The 25810-nt window shown below is 40.0% G+C and overlaps 1 protein-coding gene across 1 annotated transcript in view; it reads left to right on the top strand.

Moving 5' to 3' along the window:
• The window catches only part of LOC104657143 (selection and upkeep of intraepithelial T-cells protein 1), a 175897-nt gene that overhangs the window by 149758 nt on the left and 329 nt on the right, over positions 1 to 25810 (top strand). The window contains exons 8-9 of the transcript XR_004052250.1: positions 3769 to 3883; positions 4322 to 4435. The gene's annotated coding sequence lies outside the window, so the exon portion shown is untranslated. The remainder of the gene's footprint in view (positions 1 to 3768; positions 3884 to 4321; positions 4436 to 25810) is intronic.

Below are 25810 nucleotides of genomic sequence, written 5' to 3'. Positions count from 1 at the left end.
TCACTCATAGGTGGGAACTGAACAATGACATCACTTGGACTCGGGAAGGGGAACATCACACATCAGGGCCTATCATGGGGAGGGGGGAGGGGGGAGGGATTGCATTGGGAGTTATACCCGATATAAATGACGAATTGATGGGTGCTGACAAGTTGATGGGTGCAGCACACCAACATGGCACAAGTATACATAGGTAACAAACCTGCACGTTATGCACATGTACCCTAGAACTTAAAGTATAATTAAAAAAAAAAAAAAAGAGAGTAAACTAATGAGTCACAACAAATACTTTTCAAAAACACAACTCCAGAGTGACAACATAGGTAAAACGGAGTACTGTGTGCCAAGAAACCTAGCAAGAATAAAGTTATATATTTGCACCTGAAAAAAAAAAAAATTTGCAAACTATTCATGTGACAAGGGTCTCATATCCAGAATATATAAGGAACTCAAACAACTGAACAACAACTAAAACAATGAATGATATCATAAACAAGTGACCAAAGGATATGAACAGATATTTTTCAAAAGAAGACACCCAGGTATATGAAATAATATTCAGCAGCAATAATCATCAGGGAAATGCAAATTAAAATCACAATGTTACACCATCTTGACCCAGTCAGAATAGCTATTATTATGCACTTTGGGAGGCTGAGGCAGGTGTATCACCTGATGTCAGGAGTTTGAGACGAGCCTGCCCAACATGGCAAAACCCCACCTGTACTAAAAAATACAAAAATTATCCAGGCATGGTAGCATGTACCTGTAGTCCCAGCTACTCAGGAGGCTGAGGGAGGAGAATCGCTTGACCCAGGAGGCAAAAGTTACAGTGAGACAAGATCGCCCCAACTGCAGTTCAGCCTGGGAGAAAAAGTGAGACTCTGTCTCAAACAAATAAAAAAATAAATAAATAAGTAACAGATTTTGGCAAGAATGCAGGGATGAGGGAACTCATATACTGTTGGTGGGAATGTAAATTACTAAAACCTCTATGGAAAACACTATGTAGATTTCTCAAAGAACTGAAGATAGAACTGCTATTTCATCCAGCAATCCCGCTATTGGGTATTACTGAAAGGAAAAGAAATCTATATATCAAGAAGATACCTGCACTCATATGTTTATTACTGCTCCATGCACAATAACTAAGGTATGGAATAAACCTAAGTGTCCATCAACAGTTGATTGGAGAAATAAAATGTGGCATATATACACAATGGAACACTATTCAGCCATAAAAAAGAATGAAATCACATTTTTGGTAGCAACATGGACGACACTGAAGGCTTTAGTGAAACGAGTCAGACACAGAAAGACAAATACCACATATTCTCACTTACAAGTGGGAGCTATTAATAAGTAATGTATACCAATGGATATCAGGTATGGAATGATACACAATGGAGACTCAGAAGGGTGAGGGGGTTGGAAGGAGTGGATGATGAGAAATCACTTAATGATTGTGATGTACATTATTAGGGTGATACCTTAAAACCCCTGACTTCACCGCTATGAAATCTATGCATGTAACAAAATTGTACTTGTACCGAATACGTTTCTACAAATAAAAAGAGATGCCTGATAATAAGACACTAAGTGACCATAAAAATACACACTAGGCCCATTAACATGAGCTGATGGGTTTGTTAGTTGGTCAGAATCTTAGCATAAATCAAGTTGAAAGGTTAGTGAAAGGAAGTCTGGGAAATGTGTTAATATAACTTCCAGAATGAGCACAAAGTATGACACAGTCGTGAATTATTTACATCATTATACAAAGTTGCCTTTTGGAGAGGAAGCTTTCTATGGTCGAATGGACAAGGTGCCCCATCCTGTGAATGTCAGCCACTTTTTGAGTAACTCTGGTGTTTATTTAATGGACTCATGTACAAAACAGCCATGGTAATGAGCTGGAGGTTATGCATGAGGTCAACAAAATGGATTTTCTCTTCCCACAGCTTCTCTGCCTGCTGAAACCACTCATTGCCCGAATGTCAATGATAGTGATGATGCATTAAGTCCCAGATTGGCATGCATTCGCTATTGATTGATTATACTGGACCTCTTCCACCATAGAGAGACAAGAGCATTTTTTTCCCACTGGATTGGACAATTATCCTATATACGAATATGCCTTCCTTGGCTGAAGTGCTTCTGCCAGCATTATCAAGCACAGACATATGACAACATTTGTATTGTCATTATGCTATTCTGTGCAAAGTGGTTTCTGATCAAGGAACTAATTTTACCACAAAAAAAGTACAGTGAAGAACTCCTACTTAGGGAATTGACCAATATTACTGTATATATATATTTCTTTACATAGAAGCAGCTGCCTATCTAGATCATTGGAATGTCCTACTAAAAACATGTTGCTAGTTGAAAAGCACCATCTGCAAGGCTGAAAAAAACCCATAAAATGCAGTGCTTTATTTGAATCAATGATTATATGTGGTGCTTTTTAGTTTTGTGACCAAAATGCGTAAGTTCAAGACTAGAGAGATAAAAGTGGGAGTGGTTTCTTTTACTATCATATTCAACATTCTATTTATTATATACTCTTGTTTCTTACTCCCATGAGTCTGAGGTCTGTCAGTCTAAAAGGCTTCCCAAGAAACGAGTGACTTCGCATAAGTAGGCAACACTGTCCTGGTGACATGGAAGTTGAGACTGCCACCTGGACAAGTTAGGCTCCCAGTGCCACTGAATCAAGTGGTCAATAAAAAGGGATTGATTCTAGCTATCAAGGGGAAATAAACACCATCAAGGAAGAAAGAATTATGCCTAAAAACCAAGGATTTCTCTGAGAAACATCTAATTACTTCAAGTTCAGTAGTAATTAATTAAAGACCACAGGAATGCAATGAAGGCAGGGTCACTAAAGACTCACACGCTTTAGGAATTAAGATTTGAGTCTTCCCACCAGATAAAAAACAATCCCAACATAGAGAGGAATGACTGAGGGAAAAGGGAATCTGGAGCAGGAGGTATTAAGTGTAACTACTATTTATAGCTTACTGAAAAGAGGACTGTAGCAGTTATGCCTATTTTCCCTCTTGTTGAGGAGGAATTACAAGCATCCTCCACATAATCTCTTCTTGGGGGACTAAGTAAAAATAAAAATGTATAGCTGAAACACTGGCAATCAGAGCTGACCAGAAATTTTGCTATTCTAAGAAACATACTCCTTATAATATAGACAGATGTCCCCAATAGAGTCTTTTCTGTAATAATCTGCCTCCACATCATCACACTGCAGTCCATTGACGGCCTCTGAAGAAGACAGCACTATAAATCTGAGGAAGATCAGTTTAAATGATGCTGACCATAAGGAAAAATCAGGACGAATCATTACCTCATTGTCTTAAAGATAAATTAGTATCCTTTGCTCTTATCCTGAATGTGGACATACTTTCCCTAAGTTCCATTTCTGTTAGTAGCTACAACCAAGCTGACAAAAGAGAAGGCAAACTTATTTTCTTTATCTGCCTTTCCCAGGATCTATCTGCCTCTAAACTAATTATGAGACTCAAGATGTCTGTCTTAATGAACTTTCCCAAAGGAGTTGGGAAGAAGCCAGTAGCAAACTTCCCTTCTTGACACAAAAGAGGAGCCAATAAAAAGGAAAATAAGATTTTTTAAAATTACGGAATAGAACCTGGGACTGACACTGCCCAATTGGAAGAGAAGTATTTGACTAATCATCCAAATATGACTTAATCAATCCAGATTTTTAACATATCCTTGCTCCCTCCAATTGCTCAGAAACACCACCTTGGTAACCAATGCTGCTATGAGGTGAGAAAAGAGCAGGACAGAACTGAAGTAACAACTAGCTCTCTCACAGTGAGTGATTCACATCAGTGTAAGTCAAGCCAAGGCAAGTCACTGCAGCAATAAACTAGTAGCATGAACATCAAAATACCAGTGAAACTCCTAAGTGAAGGAAATCTCCTCTCAAAGATAACCTTACAGAATTCAATTTGGTTCTTTCTACAGTTTTATTGTGGTGTAATTGACAAATAAAACCTGTGTATATTTAAGGCATACAACTTGACATTCTGATATACATATATTCTATGGAATAATCACCACAATCAAGCTAATTAACATGTAAATCACCTCAATCAATCCCCTCACATAGTTATCTTTTTCTTTTGGGTGAATAAAAACAAATAAGAACTACCCTCTCAGCAAATTTCAAGTATACAATACAGTATTGCTAACTATAGTTACATTGCTCTAAATCTTACTCATCTTGCACCACTGAAAATTTGTGCCCTTTGTCCAACATCAACCCGTTTCCTCCTTTTTCCAGCCCCTGGCAAACACCAATCTACCCTCTGCCTCTGAGAGAGCAAGATAAAGCTGAAGTAGCAACCAGCTCCCTCACAGTGGATGATTCACATCAGCAGCATCAAGACAAGGCAAGGTAAGTCACTGCAGCAATAAACAGCAGCATGAACACCAAAGTATCAGTCAAACTTCTAAGTGAAGGAAATCCCCTCTCAAAGATCACCTTACAAAATTCAGTTTGATATATCAAGCTCGAATATTTGAAACTACACATATAAATGTGATTACGCAGTATTTATCTTTCTCTGACTGGCTTATTTCACTTAGCATAATGTCCTCCAGTTTCATCCATGTTGCCACAAATGGCAGGATTTTTTTCTTTTTTAAGGCTGAATAATACTTCATTGTATATATACACCATATTTGCTTTTTCCATTCATTCATTGCTGGACATTTAGATTTTTTTCCATATCTTGGCCACTGTGAATACTGCCGCATTGAACATGGGGGTGCAAATATCTCTTCAACATACTGACATTATTGCCTTTGGATAAATATATAGTCAGAAGTGTAATTGCTGGATCATAAGGCAATTGTATTGTTAATTTCTTGAGGAACCTCCTTACTGTTCCATAACAGTTGTACCAAGGTACATTCCCACCAACAGTATACAAGCATTTTCTTTACATTCTCTCCAACATTTGTTATTTCTTTTTTATGATAGCCATTGGAACATGTGTAAGATAATATGTTATTATGGCTTTGATTTGCATTTCCCTGATGATTAGTGATGTTGAGAACTTTTTCATATGCCTCTTAGCCAATTGCATGTCTTCTTTTGAAAAATGTATATTCAGGCTCTTTACTCATTTTTTAACTGAGTTTTTTGGCATTCTGCTCTTCAGTTGAATGAGTTCCTTATATATTTTGAATATGAATCCCTCATTAGAAATAGGACTTGCCAATATTTTCTTCCATTCCATATATTGACTTTTCACTTGAATATTTCCTTGGCTGCACAGAAGCTTCTTAATTTGATGTAGCCTTACTTATCTTTGCTTTTGTTGCCTTTGTGTTTGGTGTCATATCTAAAAATCATTGCCCAGACCAATGTCAAAAGGCTTTTTGTCTATGTTATTTTCTAGGGGTTTTATGGTTTCAGTTCTTACATTTAAGTCTTTAATCCATTTTTAGTTCATCTTTGTACATGATGAGAGATAAAGGTCCAATTTACTTCTGCTACATGCAGGAATAGTTTTTCCAACATCATTTTTTGAAGAGTCTCTCCATTTCCCATTGTTTTTATTGGCATCATTATCAAACATCAGTTGACAGTAAATGTGTAAATTTACTTCTGGGGTCTCTATTCTGTTCCACTGGTCTATAGGTTCTGTTTTTATGGTGGTACCATACTGTTTTAATTATTATATCTTTGTAATATATTTTTAAATCAGGGAGTGTGATGTCAGCTTTTATCTTGCTAAATATTGCTTTGGTTACTCAGATCTTCTTTAATTTTTCATATCAATGCTTTATACTTTTTAATGTGTAAGTATTTTACCTCCTGAGTCACTTTTATTCCTAAGTATTTTATTCCTTTTGATGTTATTTCAAATGGGCTTTTATTTCATAATTTCTTTTATGTGTCAATTTTTGTCAATGTATAGAAGCACAAGTGTGTTTTGTATGTCAAATCTGAACCCTGCAACTTAACTAAATTTATTAACTCTAAAAGTTTTTTACTAGTCATTAGGGTTTTTACATATATGATTATGTCACCTACAAACAGATAATTTTACTTCATTCTTTCCAATTTAGGTGCCTTTCATTTCTTTTTCTTGCCTAATAGCTCTGGCTGGGACCTTTATTAATATGCTGAAAAAGAGTTTGTCACATGGATATATTGGGTAATGCTAAGGTTCAGAATATGAATTACCCTGTTACCCAGGTAGTGAGCAAAGTATTCAATAACTTTTCAACCCTTGCCTTCCTCCCTCCCTCTCCACTTCAGTAGTCCCCAGTGTCTTTTGTTGCCATCCTTATGTCCATGAGTACCCAATGTTTAGCTACCCGTTATAAGTGAGAACATGCCATATTTGGTTTGCTGTTCATACATTAATTCGCTTAGAACACTGGCCTCCAACTGCATCTATGTTGCTGCAAAGGACATGATTTCATTCTTTTTTATGACTGTGTAGCATTCCATGGTGTATATGTACTACATTACCTTTATCTAGTCTACCACTGATGGGCATCTAGGTTGATTCTACGTCTTTGCTATTGTGAATAGTGCTGAGATAAATATATGCATGTGTCTTTATTATAGAATGATTTATATTCCTTTGGGTATATACCCAGTACTGGGATTGCTGGGTTGAATGGTAGCTCCATTTGAAGTTCTTTGACAAATCTCCAAACTGCTTTCACAGTGGCTGAATTAATTTACATTCCCATCAGTAGTGTATAATCATTCCCTTTTCTCTGCAACCTCATCAGCATCTGTTATTTTTTTTGCTGTTTTTTCTAACACTACTCCAACGTGATGTAGTTTACTTTATCCTTCTACACTTGTGTGTCTGTAACTTCCCTCTTTCTGAGAGAAACTGGCTTCCAGCACCTGCTATCCATTTACTTATTTGTTTTGAGTTTTTGTGTTTGAGATGGAGTCTTGCTCTGTCACCCAGGCTGGAGTACAGTGGTGAGATCTTGGCTCACTGCAACCTCTGCCTCCCAGGTTCTAGTGATTCTCCTGCCTCAGTCTCCTGAGTAGCTGGGACTACAGGTGCCCACCACCATGCCCAGTTAATTTTTGTATTTTTAGTAGAGAGGGGTTTCACTATGTTGGCCAGGCTGGTCTCGAACTCCTGACCTCAAGTGACCCATCCAGCTTGGCCTCCCAAAGTGTTGGGATTGCAGGTATGAGCCACCACACCCGGTCCATTTTTTCACTTTTTAATAATCATATTCTGACTGGTGGGAGATGTTACCTCATTGTGGTTTTGATTTTCATTTCTCTAATGATTAGCGACGTTGAGCATTTTTTCATATGTTTGTTGGCTGTGTGTATATCTTCTTTTGATAAGTACCTGTCCATCTCCTTTGCCCATTTTTTAATGTAGATGTTTGGTTTTTGCTTATTGACTTGTTTGAGTTCCTTATAGATTCTGGATATTACACCTTTATTGGATACACGGCTTGCAAACATTTTCTCCCATTCTATAGTTTGTCTGTTTACTCTGCTGATAGTTTCTTTGGCTGTGCAACAGTTATTTACTTGAATTAGGTTTCACTTGTGTATTTTTGTTTTTGTTGCACTTGCTTTTGGAGACTTTGTCAAAATAGTCTGATCTTCGACAATGTTGACAAAAACAAGCAATGGGAAAAGGATTACCTATTCATTAAATGGTGCTGGGATAACCAGATAGTCATATGCAGAAAACTGAAAATTGACCCTTCTCTTTCACCATATATGAAATATCATGTATGAAAATCAACTCAAGGTGGATTAAAGCCTTAAATATAAGACATAAAACTGTAAAAATCCTAGAAGAAAACTTATGAAGTACCATTTGGCAAAGATTCCATGACAAATTTCTCAAAAGCAGTTGGAACAAAAATAAAAATAGGCAAGTAATGTTTTTCTTCAATAAGCCATTTTTCTAACTGAAATGTATAAAATGTGTTTGTGGTGAGTGGGTGGAGAGCTTTAAGAAGCATGTGCTCTTCTTAAACTACTGTGTTATAGGACATTGTCACGGTAATGAGTGGCCAAAGAGGAGTTCAGATGAAGGGTTTTGGAGTGAGGGTCAAACAATCTTGAAACTGGGGTGTTGGATTGCTTTTCCTTTGGTCACCAAAGCCTCATGTGATTATATAAGAACCTATACTGAATAGAAATATAATAATTGCTGACTCCTATGTATTCAGGGCCTGCTAATGGTCTCACAGTACTAAATATTTTACACACATTGGCTCTAATTCTGACGATTACCCTTCAAGATAGATATCACTGTCCCAGATGTATAGGCTAAAGCCAGACATTATCTGGAAAGAATTAATGGAAGGGATAGGAAATTTGGTTGCTTTTGTTAAATCAAGAAGCATAAAAGTAGTGTGTACTGTTTTGGTTGGATAGCCTCAGTAACAAAGATAAGATATTTTCTTATCTTATCTGATAAGAAAATAACATGTCTTCCGCGGAAATAAAAGGGAGCTTCAAAATGCTGACACTGCCCCCTGGCTCTTTGGTCTAGGGTGGGAGAGGAAAAGCAGTAACAATTAGTGACACATACAAAGTAGATGGTTTCTATGGGGCAGAGTCAAGTTTTCTTTAAGGAAATGTGTTAGGAAAGGTTCTCCAGAGAAAGAAAAACAACAAGATGTGTATATGGAGAGAGTGACTTGTTTGAAAAGACTGCCTCACATGATTGCGGAGTATGGCAAATCCAAAATCTACAAGGCAGGCCAGCAATCTGGAAACCCAGGGAAGGGTTGCTGATGTAGCCTTGAGTCCAAAGGGGGTCTGGACACAGAATTTCTTCTTCCTCAGAAGACTTCAGTTTTTTTTTTTTTTTTTTTTTTTTCTGAAGGCCTTCGACTCATTGTATGAGGCTTACTTGGATTATTGAAGGTAATCTGCTTTAGTCAAAGTCTATGAATGTAAATGTTAATCACATCTAAAAAATGTCTTCACAACAACATCTAAACTGCTATTTGATCAACAACTGGACACCATAGCCTAGCCAAATTGGGAAATAAAATTAACTATCACAGGAAGGAAGAAAGTAGATAATTATATAAATAAGGCAGAAATATTGGGTACAGTAAACTGAAATCGGATGAATGTCCTGGCTCAACAGATAGAATGGGTAGAAAAAATAAATGAAAGACTAAAAGCATAAAAAGATCCATGAAATGAGAGACTACAGGAATTTGCATTGTGGAGTGCCCTATGATGAGAAAGATAAGAAGCATGGTAAAATGGACGTTTCTTAAAGGGAAGGCCAAAGCTAATCTAGTTAAGTCCTGTACTATTGGAGGCCTGAGCAGATTAGTAGACTGAGTCTTTCTCATTATTGAAATGGAATGTTGCAGGGCACCATTCTAATTTCTTGGAGCAGTTCTTTTAGAAGCAGAAAGGGACTAATCACCTTAGCAGCAACTCATCAATATCGATCCCTCTCTTGTGGTCAGAAAGCCCTAAGCTCTGGAAGTGGACCTGAGAAAGAGTAGATTTTTTTTTCCATATTGCTTCAGTTAAATCTACCAGCTAACTCAGACTTTTCTCAATTCTTCACCCACACTTTTAATATTTCCACTATCTAATTGGAGATATTTATGAGATATCCAAGTGTACGTAACACTCCACTTCACTATTTTACATTTTTGAGCCTTACCCAGTCCAATTGTCCCAAGTCAGAACTGGTTTATGGAGGCTGTCCTCCTGCTGGAATTTGGTCTGCTTGTTATCTTTGTATCTTTCTGGTGTCTCATGCACTCTCCTCCTAAATTCCTGAGAATGACTCCTCAACACTACTCCTTGCCTTGACCCAATGCAACTTGGTTCCAAATAGTCTTTCCCATAGCACCATAATAAAGCACACTCAAAGCCCTTCCTGAAAATATTTCTGACAAAAGGTTTATCAAGGCTCACACATAACAAAACAAAAACAAAACAACAATGACAAAGCCTATCTGCCCAATCTGCTCTGAGGGGCTATTTTAGCTGATTCTGAGCTCCTATGTCCTGAACCCGGACAGCCTGCTAAATAAGACTAACTGCCCACACAGTTTGTTTCATTCTACCAGATCCTAGATTCATATCTTACTGGCTTCCAAAATCCCCTATTAGGAGGGCTCCAAAAAGAAGAAGAAGAAGAGGAAGGGCTCCAAATCTGATAACTTCATGGTCCATGTGACAACCCACACACACCCTGAGAAAGTAGTGACGTAATGAATTGAATCAGACTGCTCTAAACTATAATCTTGCATGCTATTTGCTGGTTGTGTGATTGCAGCAAGTCAGTATAAAGGATAAATATTAATTATGTTCTCAATATTGTATGTATTAAATGGAACTAGTCTCATGTTAGTGAAGCCAGACTACCAGACTACTCAGCAAAAGATCAACGTTGAGTCTGTTAAATGTAAATATGAATGAACAGAAATAGGACTTTGACATCCTACTTGCATTCTCTGGTACAAGAGAAAGTTAAGAACCTTGATTCTGCTCACGAATCAGCCAGAAAACCATAGTATTTATAGCATCAAACATAATACTGTAGAATATGTAAACAGAGGGATTATACCATTTACTTTTCAAAAGATTTCTTTAAACTGCAAGTTCTTCCACTTGCAATTATATACTATGAAATGTTAAATATATGTCAAAACAGCTGATTCTAAAGCAAGCTGGATAAATTGAATTTTTATTCTTATTACTCCTATGCCCACTCCATTATCTCAGCTGAGTTCTTATTTCTCTGAGAGTCAGAAAAGGAAACATTTCCTGAATATTCAAGAAGAAAAGAGAGAGAAGAATAAAAGACACATTTATTCTCACCCACTGTCCAACACATTTCCTTCTTAGTAGATGCCAATGATAGGCAGACAACCAATAAACTAGAAGAACAGGAGTTACATTTTTCTCAACAATGGGCAGGTATAATATGTGTAAAATTGTGTATTTCCTTCAGCAAGCCTTTTTCTAACTGAAATAGCATATGGGATGGGATTGTGAGTAATTTTAATAAGCATTGCAGAAACTTCGTTTAGGTGTTGAAGTGGTGTGATGACAAAGATAAGAAGTATGGAGGACCATTTTGAACCAAGCAGTAACCCAGTCCAGAGAAAATGGGATTCCATTTAAGAGGTAGGAGCTTGGACTGGTTAAGAGCTTAGACTGAAGAGAGTACAGAGAACCTAGGAAAGAACTCAGGCCATACCTGAATTAAATTCTGGTAACTGGAGGGAAAGTAAAATGAATGATTGACATTAGCATCTACCTTTCTTTGCATCTTCATTCCATTTTGAGATATACTGCTTTATTATTTCAGTTCACATTCCTACTGGCCCTGCCTGGAGTCCCATTTAATACATCCAATATTGAGAATAGAATTAATATTTATCTTTTATACTGACTTGCAGCAATCTTTCCTGAAAAGGATATTTGTGACTTACACAAAATTTGAACTGAATTTGGCTAGGTCGTATGCAATAAAACTGGAAGTTGGTAAGGGGAACCAATCCCTGGGTGAGGCAGCAGTGTTGACACAAACAAAGTAAACTGTGCAAGCTCAGACAGGCTGAGCTTAATTTCCAAAATACATGGCAATGACCATTATGCATTATTTCCGGAAGCAGAGGATTGCCTACCAGACCTTCCTCCCTCTCCAGAAAGTCTACTAGGAATATGTTCATACTATTATTTAGGTCACAGTAACAGGAGGCTGAGAGCTTTGTAGGGTCACAGATAGAGGCAGAAAGAAAGTCAGGCTACAGAGTGCTCAGCAAAAGGGACCAGAATGCAAAAACCAAACCATGGACTCAATAAAACTTGGAAAAACTTGACAAAGTTTTGTGAAAGAAGAATAAGAATTATAGAGGAAACAAGGATAGGATCTCAGACAGAAGGACATACAATTTGACCTTAGTGTGTGTCCTTGATACACACAAAGATAGTAAAATAGGAATGAGAGGCAAAAGATTTGTGCATATACCTATATGTATTGTGAATTTGATACATTGTGCTACATATATGCCCTTATCATTATGTATTATTATGAAATGCTTCTCTTTATCTCTACTAAAGTTTTTTGCTTTATGATCTATTTTGTCTGATATCAGAATAGCTGCACATACATGCAGCCAACAAGCATATGAAAAAAGCTCAATGTCACTGATTAGAGACATGCAAATCAAATCCACAATGAGATACCATCTCACATCAGTCAAAATGGCTATTATCAAAAAGTCAAAAAATAAGATGCTGGTGAGGTTGTGAAGAAAGGGGAACACTTATACACTATTGCATAGTTCAATCATTGTGGAAAACAGTGTGGTGATTCCTCAAAAATCTAAAAACAGAACTATAACTAGCAATTGCATTACTCGGTATATAATCAGAGGAATATAAATTGTTTCATCATAAAGATACATGCACACATATGTTCATTGCAGAACTATTCATAATAGCAAAGACACAGAATAAACCTAAATGCCCATCAGTGATAGACTGGATAAAAAATGTGATCCATATACACCATGGAATGTTATGCAGCTATAAAAAAGAATGAGATCCTTTCCTTTGCAGGAACATAGATGGAGCTGGAGGCCATTATCCTTAGCAAACTAACACAAGAACAGAAAATTAAACATCACATGCTTTCACTTATAAGTGGGAGCTAAATGATGAGAACACATAGACACATAAAGGGAAACAAGAGACACTGGGACCTATCAAAAGGCAGAGGGTGGAAGGAGGGAATGAATCAGGAAAAATCACTAATGAATACTAAGCTTAATACCTGGCAGATGAAATAATCTTTACAACAGACTCCCATGACACATGTTTACTGATAAAACAAATGTACACATGTACCCCTGAATTTAAAATAAAAGTTAATATTAAAATAAAAAAAATTTTTTTAATTAAATGGAGAAAATATACAAATAAGCATTTCTCAAACGAAGACATACAAATGGCAAACAGACATATAAAAATGTGTTCAAGATTATTGATCACCAGAGTAATGCAAATCAAAACTACAATGAGATTCATCCCACTTAAAATGGCTTCTATCCAAAAGACATGCACTAACAAATGCCGGCAAGGATATGGAGAAAAGGGAACCCTCACACACTGTTAGTAAGAATGTAAATTAGTACAACCACGTGTCAGGTTCCAACCCAAGCTGGGGTTCGAGGGGAGTTGGTGGATGTGTGGCAGGTAACTGAAAGAACACTCGAGGGACCGTAGGCAGCTGGGACGTGGCTTTATTCTCTCTCCTACAGAGTCAGCAGTGCCGTTATATTACTCACAGGCAATATGGCTTAAAGGATGTGTGTACCAGTGCAAGCCATCCAGAGCTGCTGCTGGAAGGGCAGTGCAGATCCAAGTTAGAAACATTGGTCATCTCAGCGAAGGTGTGGGCCCATTTCACAATGCTATTGGAGCAGTATGAGCTCACACAAACAGGTTACATTAAAATGGCTGCATAAATTTGATTACATAATGCACGGGGTTGTGAGCCTGTGCTCCAAACCCTCTGTAATGATGTCTGCCTCAGCCTGTTTCTGACTGAATCACAGCCATTTTTCTTACACTCCACCCCCTAGGCTGAGGAAGTCCTTCTAATGGGGAGACATGCCCACAGGGCAGAACTCTGGAACCAAAGGCCATGGCAGGAATACAGGGAGCAACAACTCACTACTAATGTTCCCACCATGCTGCCCATAATTATTAGGGTCCAGCATAGGCCAGAGTCCAGAGATGCCCACCATGTCAGTAGGGGGTCATCAGTAAGGCTCTCAACTGCCTTGATTTCCTGGGAAGCTTCTTGAAAAGCTGTTATGTTTTGTTGATTGTCAGGGATGAAGGTACAACATTGCATTCCCAAAAGAGCACAGGTGCCACCTTGGGCAGCAGTTAATATGTTTAGAGCCATCTGGTTCTGCAGTACCACCTTCCGGATTTGATCAACCTCATCTGTCAACAGAAGGATGGCAACTCGGGTGTAACTCAAAGCTCAAGCAATGTGCTCCACAAGGGCCGTAACTTGCATTTCTACAGTTATGACACCTGCTCCAGGGATGGTTAAGGCTAAGAGGTAGAGCCACCAGGGGGCTCATCACACTCACAAAACTGGGAACATATCATCTCCCAGTTATGTGGGCCTCTAAGCAACGTGGGAATGACAGTGGCAAGCATATCAGTCCACCCCCAGGTACAGTAGCCAGTCCAGTTTGCTGACAAATATGACCATCCTGTGTCACCACAGACACAAACTTCCTGGGGGCACAAAGCCCATTGGAGCCTGACCTTGATGAGGCTACCTATTCCACAAAGGTGTGGTGACATATTGTATTTGTGTAGACTATGGTAGGCAACCACTCAACAGTGATGTTATCCCAATGTTGCTCTATACATCATGGTACCTGTTGTGGGGGCACCATGTGTTCTCCCACTAACCAGCTCCATCCATCGTAGATGCTATGGGTCAACCAGAAGGTGGGCATTCCTTGGGTTTTGTGGCACCCCCTATCCAAAGCTTGCTGTGTCATGTTCCAAATGTCAGCCATGGAACCCCAAATCTCTAACCGTGTCCAGTTTTCCACAGAAGCTAAGTGAAAATAGGATTTCAAAGAGATATTTACACTCCCATATTCACTGCAGCATTAATCACAGTAGCCAAAATGTGGAAACAACCTAAATGTTCATTGACCGATGATTAGATAAGGAAAATGTGGTATATTCATACAATGGAATATTATTATTCAACCTTTAAATAGAAGGAAATCCTGTCATATGAAACAATATGGATGAATCTTAAAGACATTATTCTAAGTGAAGTAAGCTAGTCAGAGAAGAACAGATAGTGTATGATTCTATGACTATGAGGTATCAACTGTAATCAAACTCATAGAAGCAGAAGGTAGAATGATGGCTTCCACAGGAGAGCCGGGTGAGGTGCTGGGGAGTTGGTGTTCAGTGTTCAGTGAATACAGTGTTTCAGTTACACAAGATGAAAAAGCTCTAGAGATCTACTGTACAATATTGTGCTATAGTACACACTTAAAATTTTGTTAAGAGGATTGATTTCATATTGTTAGTTTTTACCACAATTTTAAAAATGTAAAACAATGAAACTTCTTGAAGAAAACAGGGGAAAACCATTGTAACTTAGGACAGGCAAAAAACTTCTTAGATGTGAAACCAAAAGTATAATCCAAAAAAGAATATATTTATAATTTGGACTTCATAAAAACTTCTCTTTAAAAGACACTGTTTAAAAAATGAAAAGACAAGCTACAGACTGAGAGGAAATATTTGCCAATAATATCATTCATAAAGGACAAAATGTGTAAAGAACTCTCAAAACTCAATAATAAGAACACCTAATAAAAAATGTACAAAAGATTTAAACAGACACTTAACTAAAGCAATGCAGAATATGCTCAACATCATTAGTCTTTACAGAAATGTTCATTAAAACCACAAATGAGATACCACTACAAGCCTATTTAAATGGCTAAAATCAAAAAGACTGACTATACCAAGGTTTGGCAAGAAAGTGGAAGATCCCTGCACCACTGATGGTAATGTAAAATGGTACAGCTGCTTTGTAAACCAGTTTAGCAGTGTCTTTAAAAGTTAAACTTATACCTACTATATGATCTAGCCATGCTGCTCCTAGGTTTTTAACCAAGAGAAAGCAAAGGATACATTTATACAAATATTTGCATAAACAAATATTTATATTAGTTTTATTTATAATTGACATAAAATAGAAATAACCCAAAAGTCCATCAATGAGTGAATGATTAAATAAACTATGGAATATACATATGACGGTATACTACTCAGCAATAGAAAGAAATAAATGGTACACAAAACAACAGAGACGAATCTCAAAATAATTATGCTGAGTGTAGGAAGCCAAACACAAAAAAGTTCATATTATATGATTCCATTTATAGAAAGTACTGGAAAATTCTCAGCCATTATCTCTTCACATATTGCCTCTCCACCATCCCCTGATTCGTCTCCTTCTGTGATCATTATAATACTTACTTTAGCCCCTTTGACATCGACCCTCATGTCTTTTACATTCCTCTATGAGTTTTGCATTCTTTCTCTGTGCTTCTGTTTGGATACGTTTTATTTACTTGTCTTTCTGGTGTTTTGCTGTGCTCAGGTGACTTAATTTCAGATTTTGTTTTCAGTTTTTAAGTGCCACTTAATTTTCTTATAAATTCCAATTACCTATTAAACTTTGCATTTATTCATCTGTGTTAGCTTGGGCTGCGATAACAAAAACCACAGACTGGATGGCTTCAACAACAGGAATCTATTTCACTGCAGCTCTGAGGAGGCTGGAAGTCTGAGATCAGGGTGCCAGGATGGACTCTCTTCGTGCTTGCAGATGGCTACCTGCTCACTGTGTGAAGGAGACTTTATTTTATCTTCTCAATTTCCTATTACATTTTTTATAATCCAAATTTTAATTTCCAGTAATTTGTTGTAATTCCTTAATCTTTATTACTGTGTTGCCTTTTTTATGTGATTGGCAGAGAAGGTGGGTATTTGGGGTTTGCTTCTGTTTGAACTCCTATTCTCTAAATGTATCTTTTTTTTCCCCCATTTTTTTAATCTTAAATTTCTTTGCTGAACATTACACACTTTTCTGGAGTATCTTGAATCTTCTTACCAATATATATTTAAGACTGAAGAAAAAGAAAGATGAAGCCAGAGCGAGACTTACAGATAATCAAACTTTACCAGCTACCAGGAAACCAGTCATTTTTCTAGTGCACCTCTTCATCAAAACAGTGCCAGATTATGGAAAGCTTTACATAGGTAGGCAGCAGCTACACCTGCTCTCCTAGATGGCTTCTTTAATATTTCTTAAAAGGAACTTCTATTTTATTTTGTTTGTCTGATGTAATCAAAGTTATGGTCTGTTTGGTTTGCTTTTGCCAAGGTGTAAATACTGCCTAAAGGCCATTCTGTACACGGGGATAGGGTGCAAGTCAACTTGCGTGTACGAAGCTCCAACGTGTCCTCCTGTCTGGGCCCCCACTTTTAATTCTCATTCTTTGTTATGTGTACAGTCTCAAGCCTTTCTAGGATATTACCAGGGGAGTTGACTGTCTTGAGCTGTAGTTTCCTTGGAATTACAAATATCAATAGAGAGCTGGTTCCTTCTCTTTGTTCAGGATTCAGCTCCAACATCACCCCAGAAAAGTCTACTGTGACTTCTCTATCTAAATAAACCTCATCTCAATCACTCTCTATTACGGTTTTCTATCTTGTCATCCTCATAGCATCCATCATCATCTGAAATGATTTTGTTATTGGTTTTTTACTTCCCCTACTAACATGTAAGCTCATGTGAAGAAGTTTTGTTTGCCTCATCTATAGCTACTTCCTCAGTGGCTTTACCAATACTTGTAACATGAGTGGTGCTCAGATATTTATTAAATAAAGACATAGTCATAAGATGCAGGGCAAGGTCAGAAGAAGGAGAGATGCTTCTGCTCCATCTCAAAATTCAACTAGCCCAGGCTCAGCCCCATTCCCAGAAATTCTCATTCCAAACTCAAATTCATTCTCCCCTATCCAAGCTTAGAAAACCTGGGATGATATCATTTATCTTTTACCCATCCTTGCCTCGCCTCCAATTCCTATGTTCCTAGTTTATTGATTGTTACATCTGTCTGGTAATTTCAAATTCACAGTTTCTCATTACCTCCCTAAATACAATGCTTTTGACTGTGCCTTACCTCCATCCTGTCTACCTAGATGTGTCTCAGAATAATAGAATAGTTAAGAGCAAACAAAAAGTAATAAATATGGAATTGAAGAAAACAAATGTCCCAAGGGCACCTGTGCTGTCTGCCTCCAATATGTATAATACAGGATGCTAGACTGGTCGTTCAGCCTCAAATTCTTTTTATCTTCAGAGAGGGTACACATGCATGAATTAATAATCAATAAAATAAACATACGTCTGTCCTCTGGCATCTCATTCACCATAAGTGGACACCATGACCTAGAGAAATACAACAAAAAGAAGTTAGGAAAACGTTGGACAGAACCAGTGCTGTGTTCCTTTGGAAGCTAAGCAGTAAAAGCTGTAAAAGTACATGAGTGCCATCTAGAGGCCAAACTAGTACTGCAGGGTTGTTAAAGGCTGTTCATACTAAGCAGGAAAGAGAATTTTGCTCCTGGAAACCCCTAAGTGAAGGGAAAACCTGTCATAACAACCTGATGGATCCTGCCCTATCATCTATGGCTGGTAGTAAGCAAGTTTTTCATATCCTGAGTCAAAATTTGCCTCCGCCTTTCCTGACCGCTGCAGACCACAGTAACCTCCCCTCCTCTGACAGATCCTAGTATATTTTCTTTAACGTTTAATCAGTCGCAAGTCAGAACACGTTCTCTCTTCAACAAATATCTTTCTTCATGTATTCTTTGCACCAGACTCTGAGCTCAGTATTGGGACTGTCTGCTGGTTTACAAGTCTCTTCCTGAGCTGGAGGGACATTGTCCATCCCCTCCCTTCCTGTGACAGGAGTACCCTGCGTAACATCTCTGAAATGCACTTCCTAACCTTTTTAGAACCGGATCCTTCAGGAAAGCACATCCCACCTGCTCTAGGATAGGTAAAAATTTGTAGGCACATAACTTCCCGCAGTGAACATCATGGGTTTGGAAGTTGGGGACATGTAGTATTGAATCCTACCTCTGTGATTCGTGAAATCTGTGAACTACCAAAACTTGGGCAAAGAACTTAACGTCTCTGAGACTTGCTTTGTTAGTTGTTAAATTGAGTGATAATACCTACCTATGGTCTTATGGTAAGGGTTAGCAATAGTCCTTTTATTTATTTATTTATTTATTTATTTATTTATTTATTTGAGACAGTTTCGCTCTTGTTGTCCAGGCTGGAGTGCAATGGCACGATCTCGGCTCACTGCAACCTCCGCCTCCCGGGTCCTAGCGATTCACCTGCCTCAGCGTCCCAAGTAACTGGGATTACAAGTGTGCGCCACCACGCCCAGATAATTTTGTATTTTTAGTAGAGATGGGGTTTCACCATGTTGGTCAGACGGCTCTTGAACTCCTGACCTCAAGGGATCCACCCACCTTGGCCTCCCAAAGTGCTGGGATTACAGGTGTGAGTCACTGCACCCAGCTCATTATTTATTATTTATATACAACCTGGCACAACCTGGAACAAAGAAAAAGTGGTAAGAAAATATAAACTTTCACTATCATTATGATAAGAAAAATTCTATGAGATTAAGTCACCTACTTTGCAAAGTTGTTGTGAACATTAAATTATGCACACAGGTATGATAGACTGCCAGGCAAAACAGAACTTAGAATCTTTTCGTCAAGAGAACCTGCCAGTAGGTTTGGCTGGATGTGATGGCTCATGACTATCCCAACACTTTGGGAGGCTAAGGCAGGTGGATCACCTAAGGTCAGGAGTTTGAGACCATCCTGGCCAACATGGCAAAACCCTATCTCCTCTAAAAATACAAGAATTAGCCAGGTGTAGTGGCGCACACCTGTAGTACCAGCTACTTGGGAGGCTGAGGCAGGAGGATCACTTGAACCCAGGAGGCAGAGGTTGCAGTGAGCCAATTGCACCACTACACTCCAGAGTGGACAACAGAGTGAGACTCTATCTCAAAAAAAAAAAAAAAAAAGAGAGAGAGAACCCACCAGTGCCTTCTATCTGACAACACTGTAAGTTTTATCACAATGAAATAGATGCTTTATTTTTCTCTGAACACTTCAGTTGCATCTCTGAGATATTGCAAACAGAAGACCACAAGGTACACACTAAGATATTAATATGGTTTGGCTCTGTGTCCCCACCCAGATCTCATCTCAAATTGCAATCCCCATGTGTTAGGGGAAGGACCTGGTGGGAGGTGATTGGATTGTGAAGGTAATTTCACCCATGCTGTTCTCTTGATAAGTGAGTCAATTCTCACAAGAACTGATGGTTTTAAAGTGTGGCACTTCCTGGCTCTCTCGCTCTCTCTCTCTCTCTCTTTCTCCTGCCAGCTGGTGAAGAAGGTCCTTGCTTCCCCTTTGCCTTCTGTCATGATTCTAAGTTTCCTGAGTCTTCCCCAACCATGTGGAACTGTGAGTCAACTAAACCTCTTTTGTTTATGAATTACCCAGTCTCAGGTAGTATCTTCATAGCAGTGTGAAAACAGACCAATACAGATGTGGAACAGCTGTAACAGGATTCTTTAAGGCTCACAAAGATTATCCTTTGCAAAATGTCCCAAGATTTGGCTACTTGGGAGGGGGAGCTAAATTTGCACAGGGTGGCCAGGCACGGTGGCTCATGCCTGTAATCTCAGCACTTTAGAAGGTCGAGGTGGGCAGATCACCTAGGTCGGGAGGTCAAGACCAGCCTGGCCAACATGGTGGAACCCTGTCTCTACTAAAAATACAAAAATTAGCCCAGTGTGGTGGTGTGCACTGGTAATCCCAGCTACTCAGGAGGCTGAGACAGGAGAATCGCTTGAACCTGGGAGGTGGAGGTTGCAGTGAGCCAAGGTTGCACCACTGTATTTCAGCCTGGGCAACAGAGCAAGACCCTCTCTCAAAAATAAATAAATAAATTTGCACAGAGTCAAGCCAATATCTTCTCCCTAACAATCGAGATTAGATTCTCTCTGATAGATTGAGTACATTTGGAAACATCACCATATGCTTTACACTACACAATGTTCTTGAAAAAGTCAAGGAAGATGGACATGATTGGCAGATAGGCCTTAAGCAATTAAATGAAAAGCAAAAGTGATATAACCTATTTTTATGCCTCGGGCTGATAAAGAAAATCAGTCCAACTATTCATGTGCAGCGTCACATCTGGTATGTGGTAGCACTCAATCAATGGTGGTTCTTACTACTGATATTGTTCCAAGTGGTTTCTTGCTAATCCAACCCAGAGCTCGTGTCATCTGGCAACAGTCTCATCTGGGCCCAGTTGGCAACTTCTCTATGAGCTATCCCTGTTAACAACCTTTCTAGCTCACACAGTGGTAGGCCAGAGCCTGTTAGGATGGAGGGAGAGATGGCAGGGAAGCGTGGCCAGCCAAGGCTGCCAGCACAGACACAATTCAGAATTCTAAAATATGTTCCCCAGCAAGGAGAGATCTGAGAAATGCCTCAATGTAATGCCTGCCCTTTGGACTTGTCTAATAGGAGCAACTTGTTCTAAGTGATGTATCTAAAGTGTAGCTACCCATGCTGTAGATTATTTTTCCTTTTTCTGTTCCCCCATCAGTGTTAACCTTCTTGCACAGAATAGAGGAGAACAAACAGAGAAGGGAATGAAGTAATAGTTCTTAGGGATGTGACAAAGTCCAGAGGCCTCAAATCATCTCTTGAGTGTGTTACACTTCCTCTCCCAGTGGATTTTCCATGTTTGCTACACGAATAATGCACTGTTAAGCACTGAAGCGATACAGTGGTAACCTTAACAAAACAGCAATTTGAAGGTTAAACTCCCATTACCAGTTTGTATCTCAATAGTGCATCTTTCTTTAAAATGCATGCCTAATTACATTAGAGGCATGGGGAACGAATCATATTCCCCTTGCCTATGGTGGGGATCACCTTATGGATGCAAATATCAAGATCTATCTTTAGATTTATTAGTGACAAATATCAGCCCCTTGTCTTAATGGTGAAATAACATCATCTACTAGCATAGGATACAAATTTAATTTAGTGAAATATCTTTAAAAAAAAAAAAAAAAAAAAAAAACAAGCTCTGAATCACAAGCAATATGAGCTGGAAGCATTCAAAAAAATAACCCACGCCTGGTTCGTAGCCTCAGAGGGACCCCAGAATCACCTGGGGAGCTTTCAAAAAATGCATTGTACAGGCCCCACCTCAGACCTATTAAGTCAAAATCAGTAATGATAGGGCCCAGTAATCATTTTTGAAAACCTCCCAGGTGATTAATAATTGCAGCCTGGAATGAGCACCACCCATACACATCAACCCCATGATTGCACAAGGGGGCTTTAGCCCCACAGGGGAGATCGCCGGTGCAGGATTCCCAGGGGTGGCTGGAGAGTCAGGTCCAGAGCCTGCAGCCCTAGCTGGCCCCCTTCCTGATTGGATACTGTACCTTCGCATCTCTTTGCTTTGGTTCCTTTCTCCCTCAATGGCCCACCCTTGCCTCCAGGTTTCTATCTCATTCACTAATTCATTAGACTCGTGTGGAGCACCTACCACATGCCAGATAACACCATTCCTGGAATATCCCCCTGTCTTAGCTCTGCCAAATCTTTTCCATTGTGGTGATCTTCTTAGTACTCCTAAAAGGCAAGGCCTCCTTCAAGCAACAGTTTCTGACTGCTCTAACCACAGGAGGGAGCCAAGCGCTCCACTCTTTTTCTATAAATCCACAGATAGGAAAAATCAAGCAGAGGGCAAGTGGATCACAGGAGGCAGGGCCTGCAGGGAGTGGGTAAGGGCTGTAAGAAATGACCTCCGAGCGACCTTTCAGGCTTGAGCTACCGTGCTGCCCACCTGAAGAAGGCCATGGGGTACCCCAAGTACCACAGTCTTCACAGGCAGGCAGACCTAGAACTTCACTGGCTGAGAGTTCGCCTGGACCATCGCTTGTAAAACAACCAGAGAAAGTTGCACAAAGATCCAGTGTGGCCAAGTATATAAGTGCTGGAACAGAGCAAGTGCCCAGTCAACAGAGACTTCCATCTTCTGAGAGCCCCTCCCCTTCCTTTTCTCCCTGTTTTCTTTCATGGTCATCCTATTCTCTTTCCTTTTCCTGAGAAGCCACATAGCACAGGGAAGGCCTGAGCTGCAGAGCATTCAGCCCTCTGGGTAGCAATTCATGATGTAGCCTGTCCTGCGGAGACCACCCTATAAATGTTAAGTTGTAGCCTTTACATGTTCCAAGGATATGATGAACACTGCCTCAAATGGCCTTGTCTGTCACCAATCCTTCATCAGATCATCCCTCAGTCAGAGGATCTGAGGCAGGAGCCTGTGGTGACCTGCAGGGTCCTTGCTCTGCCCTCCCCAGCCCTCCTTGGCCTCCTGGCCCCATTGGTGAGTAGTTCTTGGGCCTCTGTTGACTGGTGACTGAAACTCACTGCCACATAAGGCAGCCACTGTCAGGCTGTCCCTGTTCTAAATGAAAACTTGACTCTCCCCCAGCACTTCTGCCTTTGGCCCTTCAGAGATTTGGAGCCAGAGAGATGCCCCCGAGTCTTCTCTCCTTCAGACTTTAACCAAGAAATCCCTGCCCACCCTGGTGAGATCTCCAATTTTTTGTGGTCCTCACACCTGAAGATACCTGGTTTGGTGTGGTGACCCTGGTGAGGACAAGGGGAGTCTCTAAGGGTTTGTCCTGTGCTATGAACCATAATACACTTGTTAACACCAGCCAAGATCACATCAACCCAGGAGCGGCAAGTCAGCCTCCTCTTTCCTGTCCACCTCTGGTTCCCAGATTGGTTTTTTTTATGAACAAACCAAAGACTGAGCTCCCCAAGATGAGGTATTTATAGTTGGGGGTTTGGGCATAAAGGCAGACTGGTTCCAGCAGCCCCCTGCTCACTGTCTGTGGTTCCCTCTACCTCTTCTCTGTGGCTGTCCCAACATGCAGATTGGTATCTATCTATTAGCCAACACACACAAGGCTCAGCTCTCAATCACAAAAAAAAAAAAAAGAAAAAGAAAAAGAAAAACACTTCTTGAGACTCCAACTCCTAGATTCTTTTCCTAGGAAATGCGAACCCATCCTCAAATGAAAAGTCGCATTCCCACTGTCAGCTGGGCAGCACCAGAGTTGGTCTTGACCAGTAGGTGGATTGACTGATTCTTCCCAGAGCTGTGAATGACGATACACCTTCCGTGCTGACCCATCTGTCACTCCCTTCATTTCTCCCTCCCTCTCAATACACACACACACAGACACACACCCAGGGACACACATACAGACACATACGGAGACACACAAATACACACACACAGACACACACAGGTATACAGGTATACAGAGACACGCAGAGGTAGACACACCCAGAAACAAACAAAATAGACACAGACATACACATATAGACACACACAGAGACACATACAGAAACACACATACAAAGACACATACAGAAACACACATACAAAGACACATACAGGCACACAGAGAACACACACACAGATACACAAAAACACACACAAACACACGAAGAGAGACACACGGATATCATACAGACATACACACAGACACAGAAGCACAGACACAGAGACACAACAGACACAGAGATACATGCAGACACACAGACACACACACAGATGGCCTTAGCATCCAGCTTCAGGACAATGCCCTCATGCATAGGCACTGTCCCCATTTCATCCCTGTATCCCCAGCAAAGTGCCTGCACACAGTATGTGCACAATAAATGTTTGCTGAACTCAGCAAAGCCACAGGGGAGACAGTCCAGGCTGCTTAGAGCAGCTGCTTAGAGCAGCAATGAGAAAAATGAGTCCTGTCCAAATTTCCTTATGATTAAATCCTGCATATAAATTTCTAACTGGAAGATTTCACATTATAAAAACATTTCTGAGACCCTCCCCACTTCCTTTCCCACAAAGCCCAGACTCCATCATGAGCCCCCGTGACGTGGCCCCTATTCTCTTGGCTACAGCCTCTTGGGGAGAGTACAGTCTCAGGCAATTCTTCTCCGGGAGGTTCCCAGATCATCTTTGGCCTACTTGTGTGCCCCCAAGAAACCTGGGATCCTGGGAAACCCCATTATCGGACAGTGCCTGCTCACCAAGAGTCCTCCTGCCCAACAGCTTCCTGAGCAATACTGAAACCCAGGTTTGCCTGACTCCAGAGCCTGTGCTTGAAACCATTCTGCCCCACAGCCTCCAGCACTGTCAGCAATGAGAAGCCCCAGATAAGATGAAAACAGCATCCCCAGCCAGGACAGCAAGGCCCATGGCTGCAGCAGGAAGAGTCACAGGAGGAACTGGGCGCAGTTTCATGAGGAGGCGATTATGGTTGTCAGAGGCACCTCAGAGGCTGGATGATGACATGTGAGAACATTCCTTCACTCATTCCTAGAAAAGAGACGTTACAGAATATGGTTGAAGCAAAGGGTCTAGCGTCAGACAGAGCTGGGTTTAATTCTTGGCTCTGCCACTCAAATGCCAGGTAACCTTGGCCAAGCCATCTGAACTGCCTCACTCTTGCTCAAGTGTAAATTTGAGAATGATCATATCCCTGTTTTAAAGGTTGTTGTGAAGATTAAATGAAATAATGTGTATAAGATAGTTATTAGACCCTCACAAAAGTCTTACAAGGTAGATATTGTTATTCCCATTTTACATTTGAGAAAACTGAGGCACTAGGAGGGAAAAAAGGGTTTCCAAGTTTGCCCGGGCCCAGTGGCTGGAACCTCTAATCCCAACAGTTTGGAAGCCCAAGGGGGGCAGTTCAGTTGAGGTCAAGAGTTTGAGACCGGCCTCACCAACATGACAAAAACCCCATCTCTACTAAAAATACAAAAATTAGTCAGGCACAGTGGCGGGCACCTATAATCCCAGCTACTTGGAAGGCTGAGGCAGGAGAATCGCTTGAATCCGGGAGGTTGAGACTGCAGTGAGCCAAGATCACACCACTGCTCTCCAGCCTGGGCAACAGTGCAAGACTCTGACTTAAAAAAAACAAACAAACAAAAAAAAACAAAAAAAGGTTTCCAAGTTTGCACAGCTTG

Source organism: Rhinopithecus roxellana, chromosome 12 (genome assembly GCF_007565055.1).
Source record: "Rhinopithecus roxellana isolate Shanxi Qingling chromosome 12, ASM756505v1, whole genome shotgun sequence".
NCBI lineage: Eukaryota > Metazoa > Chordata > Mammalia > Primates > Cercopithecidae > Rhinopithecus > Rhinopithecus roxellana.
Note: the sequence above shows the minus strand (reverse complement) of the source record. Positions and strands in the feature narration are given on the sequence as shown.